General features: G+C 40.6%; 1 long non-coding RNA gene across 1 annotated transcript in view; it reads left to right on the top strand.

The window, feature by feature from the left end:
- LOC115940899 (uncharacterized) overlaps positions 1 to 12,091 on the top strand; it is a 19,265-nt gene extending 7,174 nt beyond the window's left edge. Inside the window, exon 2 of the long non-coding RNA XR_004075625.2 lies at positions 11,927 to 12,091. This is a non-coding gene — a long non-coding RNA (uncharacterized LOC115940899). The remainder of the gene's footprint in view (positions 1 to 11,926) is intronic.
- The last annotated feature ends 3,523 nt before the right edge of the window (positions 12,092 to 15,614 follow it).

The raw sequence follows: 15,614 nt of genomic DNA, 5'->3' as shown, positions 1-15,614 counted from the left end.
CTGTTTGTTTCTCAGAGTCCATAGTCTCTCATGGTTCATCTCTCCCTCTGATTTCCCCCGCCTTCATTTTTCCCTTCCTTCTAATGTCCTCCATGCTATTCCTTATGTTCCAAAAATAAGTGAAACCATACGATAATTGACTTTCTCTGTTTGACTTATTTCACTTAGCATAATCTCCTCCAGTCCCATCCATGTTGATGTAAAAGTTGGGTATTCATCCTTTCTGATGGCTGAATAATATTCCATTGTATATATGGACCACATCTTCTTTATCCATTCATCTATTGAAGGGCATCTCGGCTCTTTCCACAGTTTGGCTGTTGCAGACATTGCTGCTATGAACATTGGGGTGCATATGGCCCTTCTTTTCACTACATCTGTGTCTTCGGGGTAAATACCCAGGAGTGCAGTTGCTGGGTCATAGGGTAGCTCTAGCTATCACAATATTTCTAACTATATTCCCTATGCTGTACTTTTCATCCCCATGGCTTATTTGTTTTATAACTGGAAGTTTATAACTCTTAATCCCCTTTACCTATTTTGCCCATCCCCCCAATCCTCTCCCCTCTGGCAACCACCAGTTCGGTCTCTGTATTTACGATCTGTTTCTGCTTTTGTCTCTTTGTTCATTTGTCTTGCTTTTTAGATTACAGGTGTAAGTGAAATCATATGGTGTTTGTCTTTTTCTGACTTATTTCACTTAGCATAATACCCTCTACGTCCACCCATGTTGCAAATGACAAGATTTTATTCTTTTTTTTAATGGCTGAGTAATACATCATGGTCTATACCACATCTTCTTTGTCCATTCCTCTATTGTTGGATGCTTAAGTTGTTTCCATGTCTTGGCTATTGTAAATAATGCTGCAAGAAACATAAGAGTGCACGTATCTTTTCAAATTAGTGTTTTGGTTATCTTCAGATAAATATCCAGAAGAGGAATTACTAGATCATATATTTCTATTCTATTCTTTTCTTAATTTTTTGAGGAACTTCCATACTGTTTTCCATAGTGGATGTACCAATTTACACTCCCACCAATAGTGCCCGGGGGTTCCTTTTCCTCCACAGCCTCGCCAACACTTCTTATTCCTTGTCTTTTTGATACTAGCCATTCTGACAGGTGTGAGGTCTCATTGTGGTTTTGATTTGCGTTTCGCTGATGATTAGTGATGTTGAGCATCTTTTCATAAATTTATCAGATTTTTTAGTTGCATGAGTTCCTTTTATATTTTGGGTATTAACACCTTATCAGATATATCATTTGCAAATATCTTCTCCCATTCTGTAGCTTGCCTTTTCATTTTGTTGATGGTTTCCTTTGCTCTGCAAAAGCTTTTTAGTTTGATGCGGTCCCAGTTATTTATTTTTGCTTGTTTCTTTTGCCTGAGGAGACATCCAGAAAAATATTGCTGAGGCCAATGTCCAAGAGATGTTTTCGTTTAGGAGATTTATATTTTCAGATCTTACATTTAGGTCTTTAATCCGTTTCGAGTTTATTTATGAATATGGTGTAGGAATGTTCTTCAGTTTCATTTTTTTGCAAGTAGCTTCCAGTTTTACCAACACCATTTATTGAAGAGACTGTCTTTTCTCCATTGTATATTCTTACCTCCTTTGTCCTAGATTAATTGACCCTATAAATGTAGAAGGTTTTTTTTTTTTTTCTGGGATCTCTATTTTGTTCCACTGATCTATTTTTGTGCCAGTACCTTCTATTTTGATTACTGTGACTTTGTAGTATGGTTTGAAATCTGGAATTATGATCTTTCCCACTTTATTCTTCTTTCTCAATATTGCTTTGGCTATTTGGGGTCTTCTGCAGTTCCATACAAGTTTTAGAATTATTTGTTCTAGTTCTGTGAAAAATATTATTGGTATTTTGATAGCATTTACATTGAATCTATAGTTTGCTTTGAGTAGTATGGACATTTTAACAAAATATTAATTCTTCTAATCCATGAACATGGTCTATGTTTCTGTTTATTTATGTCATCTTTAATTTTTTTTAACAATGTCTTATCGTTTTCAAAGTACAGATCTTTCACCTCCTTGGTTAAATTTATTCCTAGGTATTTTATTCTTTTTGATTCAGTTGTAAATGGGATTATTAATTTATTTTTCTGCTAGTTACTAGTATATACAAACACAACAGATTTCTGTATATTTTGTATCCTACAACTTTACTAAATCAAAATGTATTTATTTTTTTACATTTATAAGATATATTTGTGATTTTTCTGACCAAAGTGCAATGATTTTTAAATCTCCTTAAACAAATAACTGAAAAAAAGTATTCAAGAAAATAAAACACAAATGGGAAATTTAACCATTAGATTTTTTTGCTTCATACCAACCCTGTGTTTAGTCTAGAGAACAAACTTTGAATGAAGTGTTACTAAAATACTAGCCAAATCACAAAATGTATTTCTTACCTAATAAGACTTAAAAGTCAAAATGACTCGATCTTTTGGCTGCAGAATGGATGTTGTGTTAGCGGACATGAACACAACATGAATCTCATTGTACATCTCCATCAGCACGCTTGGGTTACCAGGTGCATTGCCAATGAGCAGTAATGTTTTGAAAGGAACCCTTTTTTCTGAGCAGTAGGTCTTAATAGTGGTCTTAAAATATTCAGTAAACCAGGGCGCCTGGGTGGCTCAGTTGGTTAAGCAACTGCCTTCGGCTCAGGTCATGATCCTGGAGTCCCTGGATCGAGTCCCGCATCGGGCTCCCTGCTGGGCAGGGAGCCTGCTTCTGCCTCTGACCCTCCCCCCTCTCATGTGCTCTCTCTTTCTCATTCTCTCTGTCTCAAATAAATAAATAAAATCTTTAAAAAAAAAAAATATTCAGTAAACTGTATTTGAAACGGATGTGTTGTCATCTAGGCCTTGTTTCATTTATAGAGCACAGACAGAGTAGATTTAGCCTAATTCTTAAGAGCCCTAGAATTTTTGGAATGGTAAATGAGTGTTGACTTCAACTTAAAGTTACCAGCTGCATTAGCCTGTAACAAGAGAGTCAGCCTGTCCTTTGAAGCCTTGAAGCCAGACATTGATTTTTTTCTAGCTATTCAAGTCCTATCTTCTTCCAGTAGAAGGTTGTTTTGTCTACATTGACAGTCGTTGTTTAGCATAGCCATGGTCATTAATGATCTTAGGTAGATCTTCTGGATAACTTGCTGCAGCTTCTATATCAGCATTGCTGCTTCACTTCACACTTTTATGTTGTAGAAATTGCTTCTTTCCTTAAACGTCATGAACCAACCTTTGCTAGCTTCAAACTTTTCTTCTGCAGCTTCCTCACCTCTCTCAGGCTTCATAAAATTGAAGAAAGTTAGGGCCTTCCTCTGGATTAGGTTTTGGCTGAAGGGAATGTTGTGGCTGATTCAGTCTTTTTTTTTTTTTTTTAAGATTTTTTAAATTTATTTGACAGAGAGAGACACAGCAAGAGAGGGAACACAAGCAGGGGGAGTGGGAGAGGGAGAAGCAGGCTTCCTGCAGAGCAGGGAGCCCAATGCGGGGCTCGATCCCGGGCCCCTGGGATCATGACCTGAGCCGAAGGCAGATGCTTAATGACTGAGCCACCCAGGCACCTTTGATTCAGTCTTGTATCCAGACCACTAAATCTTTCTCCATATCAGCAATAAGGCTGTTTCTCTTTCTTACCGTTCGTGTGATCACTGGCATAGCACTTTTCATTTCCTTCGAGAACTTTTCCTTTGCATTTACGACTTGGCTAACTGTTTTGAGCAGGAGGCCTAGCTTTTGGCTTATCTTGGGTTTTGACATGCCTTCTTCATAAGCTTAATAATTTCTAGCTTTTGATTTGAAGTGAGAGACATGTGAGCAGCACCTGGCTGGCTCAGTTGATAGAGCATGAGACTCTTGATCTCAGAGTCATGAATTCAAGCCCCACATTGGTCATACAGCTTACTTCAAAAAAAAAAAAGAGAGAAACGTGATTATGCTTTCACTTGAACACTTAGAAGCCATTTCAGGGTTATTAATTGGCCTAATTTCAATATTGTTGTGTCTCAGGGAATAGGGAGGCCTGAGGAGGGGGAGGGAGATGGGGAGCCACTGGTGGGTGCAGCAGTCAGAACACAACATTTATTAAGTTTGCCATCTTACATAATTGCAGTTTGTAGTGCCCCAAAACAATTACAATAGTAACATCAAAGATCACAGATCACCATAACAAATGTAATAATAATGAAAAAGTTTGAAATATTGTGACAATTACCAAAATGTGACACACAGACATGAAGTGAGCAAATGCTATTGGAAAAATAGTGCAAATAGACTTGCTTGATGCAGGGGTACCACAAACCTTTGATTCGTAAAAAAAAAAAAAAAATCTGCGAAGTACAATAAAGTGAGCAATAAAACAAGGTATATCTGTATATCAAGTTCAAACAACAGATAAAAACTAATTTTTGTGATGAAGGGCAGAATGTTGGGTACCTTTGGGGTGGATATTGATGAGAAGTGGCCCAAGGGAGCCTTCCGAGTTGCTAGAAATGTTTTATATCTTGATCTGGGTGGTGGGAGATAAAGACTCTCTCCTTAAAAAAAAAAAAGACTCTCTCCTTGGCCAAACTCTAGTCAGGCTCTTCTGAGCCCTGTTTTTGACAAGTCCTCAGTCTTGGCCTATAACAACTTCCATCTCTTAGCACAAATGAGTTTTCCCACCCCTTACACTAAGAGGCTTGAACAAACACTGGCAGAGTTTCTAACCACTCAAGTCCAGGATGATGATGTCAGCCCTCCTTAGGTTGCTGCTTGGGAAAGCACAAGACCCCCAAAAGAATTCACGGTTTATTCCGGCCAACACTTAAAGACAGGATGCCTGGGGCGCCTGGGTGGCTCAGTCAGTTGAACATCTGCCTTCTGCTCAGGTCATGATCTCAGGGTCTTGGGATTGAGCCCCACGTTGGCCTCCCTGCTCAGCAGGGAGTCTGCTTCTCTCTCTTCCTTTGCCCCCCACCCCGCCCCACCACTCGTGCTCTCTCTCCCTTTCAAATAAATAAATAAATAAAAATCTTTAAAGACAGGATGCCTCTCTCTTAGTCTCTATGGGAGAGTGGGAGCCTAACTTAAATAAATGCTGGTTAACAAACACAGATGGCCCCTTCCCATTTTTTATGAATTTCCATGTCCCTGACTGCTCATTTCCCCTCCCTATTTCCCCCTTCTCCATTGAAAATGCCCAGTCACCTCTGCACAAATCAAAGTTGAGTTCAGTTTACACTGGACTCTCTTCCCTATTTCAATACCACTTTAGAGTCTGGATAGTTGTTTTTTTTTTTAATTTAATATTTATTTATTTATTTTAGAGCTCACGCACCCTTACATGCATTCCAGCACAGGGGGAGGGAGAGGGACAAACAGACTCCATGCTGAGTGTGGAGCCCGAGTGGGGGCTCAGCCCCACGACCCTGAGATCATGACCTGAGCTGAAACCAGGAGTCTGATGCTCAGCCAACTGAGCCACCCAGGCACCCCTGACTTTGTATATCTTTAACATGGGTTACATATATTTAAAAATTGAGCTATCCTGGTGTGTAAAGACTTGCACACTTTATGTATGTTATACCTCAGTTTTTTAAAAGTATCTGAATAGACTTGTGAATAACTTTCCCCACGAGGGCCACACAACCTGCACAGCGTTCCCTTGAGACCCTGCTTACCACCTACCTTCTCTCCGCCTTCTAACACATACTTCTTCACCTGTTTCATTCCTACTCATCCTTTTAAGATTCAGTATACAGATTCCCTTAGCCAGATAGGCTGTTCCTTCTTTGTCCTTGGTTAGCAACATCAGTCGTTCCCTGAGTGAAATTCAAAACTGGCCCCTGTACACTGAGGACAAGGAGAGACTGAAGAAAGGCACACCACTCCAGATTGGTAAATTGCAGGTTTAATAAGCAAGGGAGCTTACAAACAAGGTTTGTCTTGGGCAGCTGCAAGACAAGTAGATCTTGCCAGATTCTTAAAAGTTTATTTTGAGGCCTTAATGGATTTCAGTCACATACAAAGTCCAGATGGTCTCAACAACACATTACTCTCTTAAAGCTGCACCCTTGAAATGGCTCCTAGTGTGGGAATGGTGAGTAGAACCTATATCCCAAGGACAGGGAAGAGGGTAAAGAGCTTCTGATTGCCCAGCTTGAGGGTCAACTGGTGGTCACATCCTTTCGACCTCTTCTAACATCGGTGCAACATAAAAAGCAGCATATTACCTATCATCCTGCTTATCACACTGAACTACAGTTTTCTTGTTATGTGCCTGGTTCCCTTACTTAAAATATAAAATCCTTGAAAGCAGGGAGTCTTTTATTTCTGGTGGCTGGCATATATAGCAGATGTTCAATGTTTGCTGAATGAATTTTCCTGATTAGTGATCCATACCTTTTTTCCTTGAGCTAGTTGGGTTATTAAATGTCCCACCATGTCTGGTCTTTAGTGTGTGGTATATTGTACACCTTGCATTTGGATAGCTCTTCTGAGCCTATGGGGGGCCACGATAGTTGATTTTATTATGAAACTTTGCTGTAAGCACATCTGTTCAGTTTGATAACAGGCGTCTTTTTTCTTATAAAGCAATTTCATTTTTTTTTTAAAGATTTTATTTATTTGAGAGAGAGAATGAGAGAGAGAGAGCATGAGAGGGAGAGGGTCAGAGGGAGAAGCAGACTCCCCGTTGAGCAGGGAGCCTGATGCGGGACTCGATCCTGGGACTCCAGGATCATGACCTGAGCCGAAGGCAGTCACTTAACCAACTGAGCCACCCAGGCGCCCCGCAATTTCATTTTTTATCTCTCACTCTCTTTCATATTCTTCTGGGATCATAGATCCACAATACATCCAATTACTAATCAGATTTGTTTGTTTCTTGAGAAATGTGACTTCTTGATTGCTATATCATTAAAAAAAAAGATTTTATGTGTTTAAGCCTGTTCTTTAGTATCAAGAACAATGATTCTTCGGGCGCCTGGGTGGCTCAGTTGGTTAAGTGACTGCCTTCGGCTCAGGTCATGATCCTGGAGTCCCTGGATCGAGTCCCGCATCGGGCTCTCTGCTCGGCAGGGAGCCTGCTTCTCCCTCTGACCCTCTCCCCTCTCATGTGCTCTCTCTCATTCTCTCTGTCTCAAATAAATAAATAAAATCTTTAAAAAAAAAAAAAAAGAACAATGATTCTTCACCTTATCAGATCAGCGTCCACTGTTTTATAACTTATATTTGTAACATCCTCTTTACTATCCTCAAGTGAAATTCATAGATAAAATCTACCTCACATGTATATTTTCAAGCAAATAAAACAATGCTCTAACAGCAATATCCAGGAGAAATAAAAAGCCATTTATAAAAAAATAACACTTCAATATGTAAATGTTTGGTGTGAATAATGGGAAATATGTATATTTAGGTCTCTGCCCCCAGTTCCTGGCACAGAGCTCCTTAAAACCCTTGGAATTTCCTGAGTGATAGCAATGTCTTTTGTTCTAATGAGGCAGCTCCTGATTGGCTCCTGGTTGGTCACCAAAAAGACCAAGCTGCAATGAGAAGCTTGGAATATTCAGCCCCACCCCCCATTCTCCAAAGAGGGAAGAGGGGCTAGAAATGGAGTTGATAAGTGATCATGCCTATGTGATGAAGCCTCCGTAAAAATCCCAATATTATGGAGTTCAGAGGGCTTCCAGGTTGGTGAACATGTGGAGGTTCTGGGAGAGTAGCTTGCCTGGAGAGGGCAAGGAAGCCCCACTACCCTTCCCACATACCTCGCTCCATGTATCTGTGCATCTGGCTGTTCATCTGTGTCCTTTATCATATCCTTTATCATAGACTAAACTGGTAAATGTAAGCAAATGTTTCCTTGAGTTCTGTGAGTTGTTCCAGCAGACAGTTGAATCCAAAGGGGAGGAGATCATGGGAACTTCTGATAACGTAGCCAAGTCGGACAGAGGTTGTAGGTAACTGGGGTCCTACTACTTGTAGTTGGCATCTGAAGTGTGGGGGCAGTCTTATGGGACTGAGCCCTTAAATCTGTGGGATCTGATGCTCTCTCCAGGTAGATAGTGTCAGAATTGAGTTAAATTGTAAGACAGCTAGTTGGTGTAACACAGAATCGTTTGGTGTGTAAAAAAATCCCACACATCTGGTATCAGAAGTTGTAGGTTTGATAGCATGAGAGTAAAGTGTGTGTAAAGACACACTTTATGTATGTTATACCTCAGTTTTTTAAAAGTATCTGAATAGACTTGTGAATAACTTTTTAAAGATTTTATTTATTTGAGAGAGCGAGTGGGAGGAGGAGCAGAGAGAGAGGGACAAGCAGACTCCATGCTGAGGGCAGAGCCCTATGCGGGGCTCAATTCATCGATGCTGAGATCATGACCTGAGCCGAAATCAAGAGCCAGTCGCTTTACAGACTGAGCCACCCAGGCACCCCCAAAATTGAGTTTTTCTTTACACACTGGGGTTTGACTACATTAAAAGACTTAATGAGAGGGATGCCTGGGTGGCTCAGTCAGTTAAGCATCTGCCTTCGGCTCTGGTCATGATCCCAGGGTTCTGGGATCGAGTCCTGCTTTGGGCTCCTTACTCAGCAGGGAGCGTGCTTCTCTCTCCCTCTGCCTGCTGCTCTCCCTGCTTTTGCTCTCTCTCTCTGACAAATAAACAAATAAAAATATTTTATAAGTAAATAAATAAAGACGAAATGAGGTTTTCAAATGTTTGTGCCTACGTATTAGCATCACAGTGAATGTGAGTGCTGCCCATGCAGCCTGATGCTCTTTTGTTATGATGAGCTGTCAAAGGTGTGATTTTACAACTTTCAAAAAGTTTTTTAATTAGGGGCACCTGGGTGGCTCAGTCGTTAAGCGTCTGCCTTCTGCTTGGGTCATGATCCCAGGGTCCTGGGATCGAGCCCCACTTCAGGCTCCCTGCTCCGTGGGGAGCCTGCTTCTCCCTCTCCCACTCCCCCTGCTTGTGTTCCTTCTCCCGCTGTGTCTCTCTGTCAAGTAAGTAAATAAAATCTTTAAAAAAAAGTTTTCTAATTAAACAATCTTTTGATTTACACAGTAGTTGCATTCCTGGGGGGAATTCAGTGTATATGAAAACCACATGAAAAATATTTTGTGCTTATATGTAAAATGGAATTGTGTTCCAGGCTTATAATAGATTTTTCACCTACATGCTTGTGAGTATCAGGTGAGACACTGGGAAATCATAAGGATGGGGGCCAGCTCTTGGCTGTGCCAGATTCTCCCTAGAAGGCATATAGCATCTCTAACCACCCCCCACAGTAAATGCCCACAGTGCCCCCAAATCATTTTGACAACCAACAATTTGGTCACAGATTTCCAAAATATCCCAAGGGGTTTGAAATAGTGGTTCTTTAATTTTGGTAGTCATAAGAATCACTTGGGGAGCTTATGTGGAATGCATATTCCTTGGCCCCATTCTCAAAAATTCTGATTCAGTACGTAGGGGAAGGGCTCTGGAATCCATGTTTTTTTATTGACTATCCTAAGAGTTCTGTCCCTCAAAACTCACTAAGATGAGCTTTGCTCTTCACTAGAGCCATGATAGTCAACTTACTGTGCTCTACTGCAGAAGCCAAGACACAGCAGGGGACAGATTTGCCCCATAAAAACCGTTATATTTAGAGATGTTCATTTGGTACATTTATGTTTTAAGGCCATACACATTGTGGTAGTATTTTTGGCAATACATTTTACTGCTATCAGTTTATGACACCAACAGAAGTAAAAATTCCATTAGTAGTTGAAAATTGTAATAATGCTGTTGAGTATATTCTTGCCACTGTAATAACTATGTAACACAGAAGTAAATCTTAGAAGTCAAGTGATAATAGGGGAGGGCCAGAAAAGCAATAGATAGTGGTAGGTGAGGTTAGGGAAAGTATTTGGAGGAGACAGGGGAGTCCCAGGTTAATGGCAGCCTACCAAGGAGTTCAAACGGACAACAGAGCCAAAAGGAAATGGCATCCTACCCTTCCAAGTAAACATCACAACTGAGAGGAGCTTCTTGATTTAATGATTAATATGAAAACCCAATACCCCACCTAGATGACATCTGTTTTCCACAACCATTGGAGAATCACACACAGCTCTGGAGTTTGATCAGAGGCTTTTCTTGTGAGCAGAGATGTAGTTCATCCATTAGTGCCCCGGGCACTCTCCTCCCAGGTGCAAGTTGTTTGGGAAGAAGTAGGAAGACTGCTTTATGGATAAGGAGTCAGGCAAAGTGAGTGAGAGAATCTTGAATAATATTTTATGGAGGCTATGAAAAAAGTCTGTTGACTTATCCCTGTACCATAACTAAGGTGTTTGGCTTTGCAAATAACACAGACCTGGATTTAAATCTTAGCGTGGCAGCGTTTTAAACATGGGATATCGGACAAGTCACTTAACCTCTCTGCACTTATCCGTCTCACAGACTTGTCCCGAGGACGAAATGCCATCGTCAGTGTAAGGGGTCTGACACAGGAAAAGTGTTTTAAAAATGTTAGATTTTTTCCCTCTTTTATTATAAACATTTTCAACATGCAGCAAAGTTGAAAGAATTTTGCAAGGACCATCTATATGCTCACCAACTAGATTTTACCATTAATATTTCACTACACTTGCCTTATCACCTGTCTAGTAATTTTTCTATCCCTCTATCCACTACTCATCTATCTTATTTTCTTAACGTATTTCCAAATCGATTGCCAACACTGGAACACTTCTCCCTAAATACTTCAGCATAGAGAAGCAATTATTTTTACACTTCTCTAATAACCACAATGAGGGGCGCCTGGGTGGCTCAGTGGGTTAAATGTCTGCCTTTGGCTCAGGTCATGATCCCAGGGTCCTGGGATCGAGCCCCGCATCGGGCTCCTTGCTCAGCGGGGAGCCTGCTTCTCCCTCTGCCTGCCGCTCTCACTGCTTGTGCACACTCGCAGGCTCTCTCTCTGACAAATAAATAAAATCTTTAAAAAATGATAATAGTAATAACCACAATGATCCTGTTCATCAGATTCAATGTCTCTCCCTCAAATAATTCTGGATCAACATTGCCAAATTGCTTCTCTTTGATACCCCTTTCATCTGTGTTACCTTCCCTCCGTTGCACAGTTTATGTAGATATTTTACATCAATTTAGGCAAGAAGACTACACTCGGGGCACCTGGCTGGGACAGTCGGTGGAGCATGTGACTCTTGATCTTAGGGTTTTGAGTTTGAGCTTCATGTTGGGTATAGAGATTACTTAAAAATAAAATCTTAAAAAAAAAAAAAAAGACCACTGTAGTCCAAGTTAGAGTACTCTCAAGTCAGGACAGATAGTTGCAGTAGTTGGGCTCAGGCATTAGGAGTGGATTTTACTTGTGCTATTGGCAACCCCCACCCCACCCCTGTCCCCACTGCTCCCCTGTTTACTTACTACTCAGTGAGCATTATTTAAGATCTCTGAAATCCACTTCCATGAATTTAAGAAGTTGTAAAAGACAAAGTCGGGGGAAAACACCTCCTAAAGGGCAAGGATTAGGACATACAAATCAGTTTTGAAGAGCCCTAGAACCATTTCTACTTTTTTCAGCTTACTGAACCATTCTTTTATATGGCTGCAGTACTCATAGCAGGAGATAATACTTAAACAGGGCAGATGTTATTTGAGAGAAGAGAAGGAAAGAAAGAGAAAAACTGAGTGTTGGAGAGACCAGGACAATGGAAGCAGAGGGCATGTGGCACAAAGTGCTAGCTGACTTCTCTTTTTCTGTGTTAACTGTAGCTTGGTATATGATTGCTCAGCTGTGCTTTATCTCCCAACTTCCCTTGAGTAGAGATGATATGTGCTCACCCTTTCCTAGGCAGAGACTTTCAGATAGTGAGCCTGCTTTTTTGCCTTTTCAGGGGCTAAAAGGAAGATGTCCTGTGATCCATAGTCAACCCTATAATTGAGGACAATGTCTTGGAGGTTATGTTTGAGAAACAAGATGGAAGGAAACCGTGTGACTGCATGGAGCAGCCTGGAACTCAGACACTAAATTAAGAAATGAATTTCTGTCTTTTCTGAGCCATTTGGGTCTCTTTGTTATAGCAGCTAGCATAACACTAACTAATATGAATATATATTGAGAAACAGAGAAATAAGGGTAAAATTTGGTAATGGGAGGATTAGAAATGTTGGAAGGAGTGGTTTAGTTTTATCTTGTAGACAGTGGAGAAAATTGCCAAGTTCTTTTTTTTTTTTCTTTTTTAAGTAAACTCTACACCCAGCATGGGCCTTGAACTCACAACCCCAAGATCAAGAGTCACATGCTCCACCAACTGAGCCAGCCAGTGCCCTGAAAATTGTAAGTTCTTAAACCAGGTAGTGCTATGATGAAGGAAATGAGACTGGTAGCAGAAAAGCCTCCATGAAGAGGTTATTTCAAGCATGAGCCTGAAACAGACCAGGGTATTGAATGTGGAAATGAAGGAAAAATGAAGAGGAAGGAAAACAATTAAGAGACATTACAAAGAGAAATTATAGGCCTTGGTGACCAACTGGTTACAGGGAATTAAGGAGAACCAGGAGGCAAAGGAAAATCCCAAATTTCTAATCTGGAAAAGTGCTGATACCGCAGGAATTGCTGACAGGAAAATGGAAATATGTAGATTAACTTTAAAAAAAAATCATAAGGGCGCCTGGGTGGCTCAGTCGTTAAGCATCTGCCTTCGGCTCAGATCATGATCCCAGGGTCCTGGGATCGAGTCCCACATCGGGCTCCCTGCTCTGCGGGAAGCCTGCTTCTCCCTGTCCCGCTCCCCCTGCTTGTGTTCCTGCTCTCGCTATATCTCTCTCTGTCAAAAAAATAAATAAAATCTAAAAAAAAAAATCATAAATAGGGTGCCTGGGTGGCTCAGTTGGTTAAGCGACTGCCTTTGGCTCAGGTCATGATCCCGGAGTCCCGGGATCGAGTCCCACATCGGGCTCCCTGCTCAGCGGGGAGTCTGCTTCTCCCTCTAACCCTACCCCCTCTTGCGCTCTCTCTCTCACTCTCTCTCTCTAATAAATAAATTAAAAAAAAAATCATAAATAGCTTGGTGTATGGCAGCAGACCCAGAGCCCACCATCACCAATGTTGCCTATAGTCCCTCCTATCCAACATGGGTCCATGTACCACCATTTCTAAAGCAAACTTTAGGGGCAAGGGACAGTCCCTAAAGGAAGGACTGTAGCTCTGAGAAACCTGCCCACTCACCTATTTTTCATTTAAGGAACTGAAACATAAGGCTTGTGAACACACAGAGAAATGAAATCTTAGTACATGAAAACTCCAAAAAGCTATCATAAAACACTCATTTTTCAAATGGCTCTCTCTCTGTAATCTCTATGTTTATATTGTTTGAGCCCTATAGTATTATATGTGCTAGTTATGCATGTATCACACGGCCTGGAAGGATGACACAGCATACTAACTTGGTTTCTGTAACAGTAGTAATACCCGATGTTTCACAAACATGAGCTCTAATAATTACTTGCACAGATTTAGAATTAGCATTTTTCAGAACTGGTAATAAAGCCATCATCAAAGTCATATGATATTTCTGATATGTCTCAACAGAGGATAGTTAAATTTTAAGGTTGGAAGGAACCTTATAGAAATACAGACAACTTGGGGCGCCTGGGTGGCTCAGTCGTTAAGCGTCTGCCTTCGGCTCAGGTCATGATCCCAGGGTCCTGGGATCGAGCCCTGCATCAGGCTCCCTGCTCAGTGAGAAGCCTGCTTCTCCCTCTCTCACTCCCCCTTGCTTGTGTTCCCTCTCTTGCTGTGTCTCTCTCTGTCAAACAAATAAATAAAACCTTAAAAAAAAAAAATAACAGAAAACTTAAGTACTTTGCCCATGTTCATGCAGCTAGTTTGTTGTTGAATTGAGACTTGAAACTAGACCTCCAAACTCTTAATTTGGATCTTCCCCCCCTGCCATATTGCATTTCCAAATGTGATCTAAGACATAAAGCAATAGAAGAATATTTGTTAGGTAACTAGCAGCCATAATCTCACTAAGAAAAATGCTAACATATAGAGTGTTTAGCGTTCATAGGCTCTATATCTTTTAAGACTCTCATTTTTTTTCCCCAACAGTTCTTAATTCACCATCTCTGTGGGAAAAGTAAAAATAAGACCTTTAACATGTTTTATTAAGGGCACTGACTGTGTCTTATTCATCATTTGTTCCCTCTAAGGTCTAGCACAGTGCTCTGAGTATTGTAGATGCTCAGTAAATATCATTTTTTTTAAAGATTTTATTTGTCTATTTGAGAGAAAGAGTGTATGAGCTGGGCGGGGTGCAGCAGGGAGCAGAGAATCTCAAGAAGACTCCGACACTAAGAGTGGAACTCCACACAGGGCTCAGCCCCATGACCCTGAGATCAGGACCTGAGCCAAAACCAAGAGTTGAACGCTTAACCGACTGAGCCACCCAGGTGCCCCATGCTCAGTAAATATCTAAGGGGAAATATAAATTCTTATACATTGAATCACTCCAGTATTAATATGAGTGACAATGGGCATTAGGTACTATATATATATATATAGTATCTAATATATATATATATAGTATCTAATATATATATATATATAGTATCTAATATATATATATATGAAGGCAGAAGATTCAACTCTCTGGCCTCAAAAAGGTAGGTAACTATGCCTGCAGAGAGGCATAATAGTGATTATAGTAAGACAAATACCAAAATCATGGATTTAATATCATAAAAGCAAGCTTACAAATTCTTTTTTATTTTATTTTATTTATTTATTTGACAGAGAGAGACAGCGAGAGCAGGAACACAAGCAGGGGGAGTGGGAGAGGGAAAAGCAGGTTTCCCGCTGAGCAGGGAGCCCGATGTGGGGCTCGATCCCAGGACCCTGGGATCATGACCTGAGCCGAAGGCAGTCGCTTAATGACCGAGCCACGCAGGCGCCCCTAACAAATTCTTTAATAACGTTTGAAGTCCTTAATTTTTGCTAAAATTTTTTATTTTAAAATTACAGCATCAAGGGGTGCCTTGGTGGCTCAGTCCATTAAGCATCTGACTCTATTTCAGCTCAGGTCATGATCTCAGGGTCATGAAATCGAGCCCCTTTGTGGGGCTCCTCAGTCAATGGGAAGTCTGCTTAAGATTCTCGCTCTCCCTCTCCCTCTATCCCTCCCCCCACCTCTCTCTCTCAAATAAATCTTTAAAAAAATTTACAGCATCAAAAATACACATCTAAAACATTCTAAAGAAAGATTGGAGAAAAGAAAAATGACCTGTAATTCTGCCTCACTAATACAAATGTCACCAATGTGCAGGTGTGAGAATGTGTGTATGTGTTCCCTTCCAGAGCTTTTTTGTATGCAAGCTTTGATGTATTTCTTCTGCTATTACTTGATCATTGCAAAAAATTAGAGCACAGAAGATGAGACTCAATTAAAATGACCCTGTGCAAAAAATATCCAAGAGTAATGGTTGGCAGTATATCCTCACATAACTTTTTTTTAATTTTATGTAGCTACAATCATGAATACTATACATACATAAAATTTGGTAGCCTTCTTAAAAAAATAT

Source organism: Leptonychotes weddellii, chromosome 10 (assembly GCF_054177405.1).
Source record: "Leptonychotes weddellii isolate Sample4059 chromosome 10, ASM5417740v2, whole genome shotgun sequence".
Lineage (NCBI taxonomy): Eukaryota > Metazoa > Chordata > Mammalia > Carnivora > Phocidae > Leptonychotes > Leptonychotes weddellii.
Note: the sequence above shows the minus strand (reverse complement) of the source record. Positions and strands in the feature narration are given on the sequence as shown.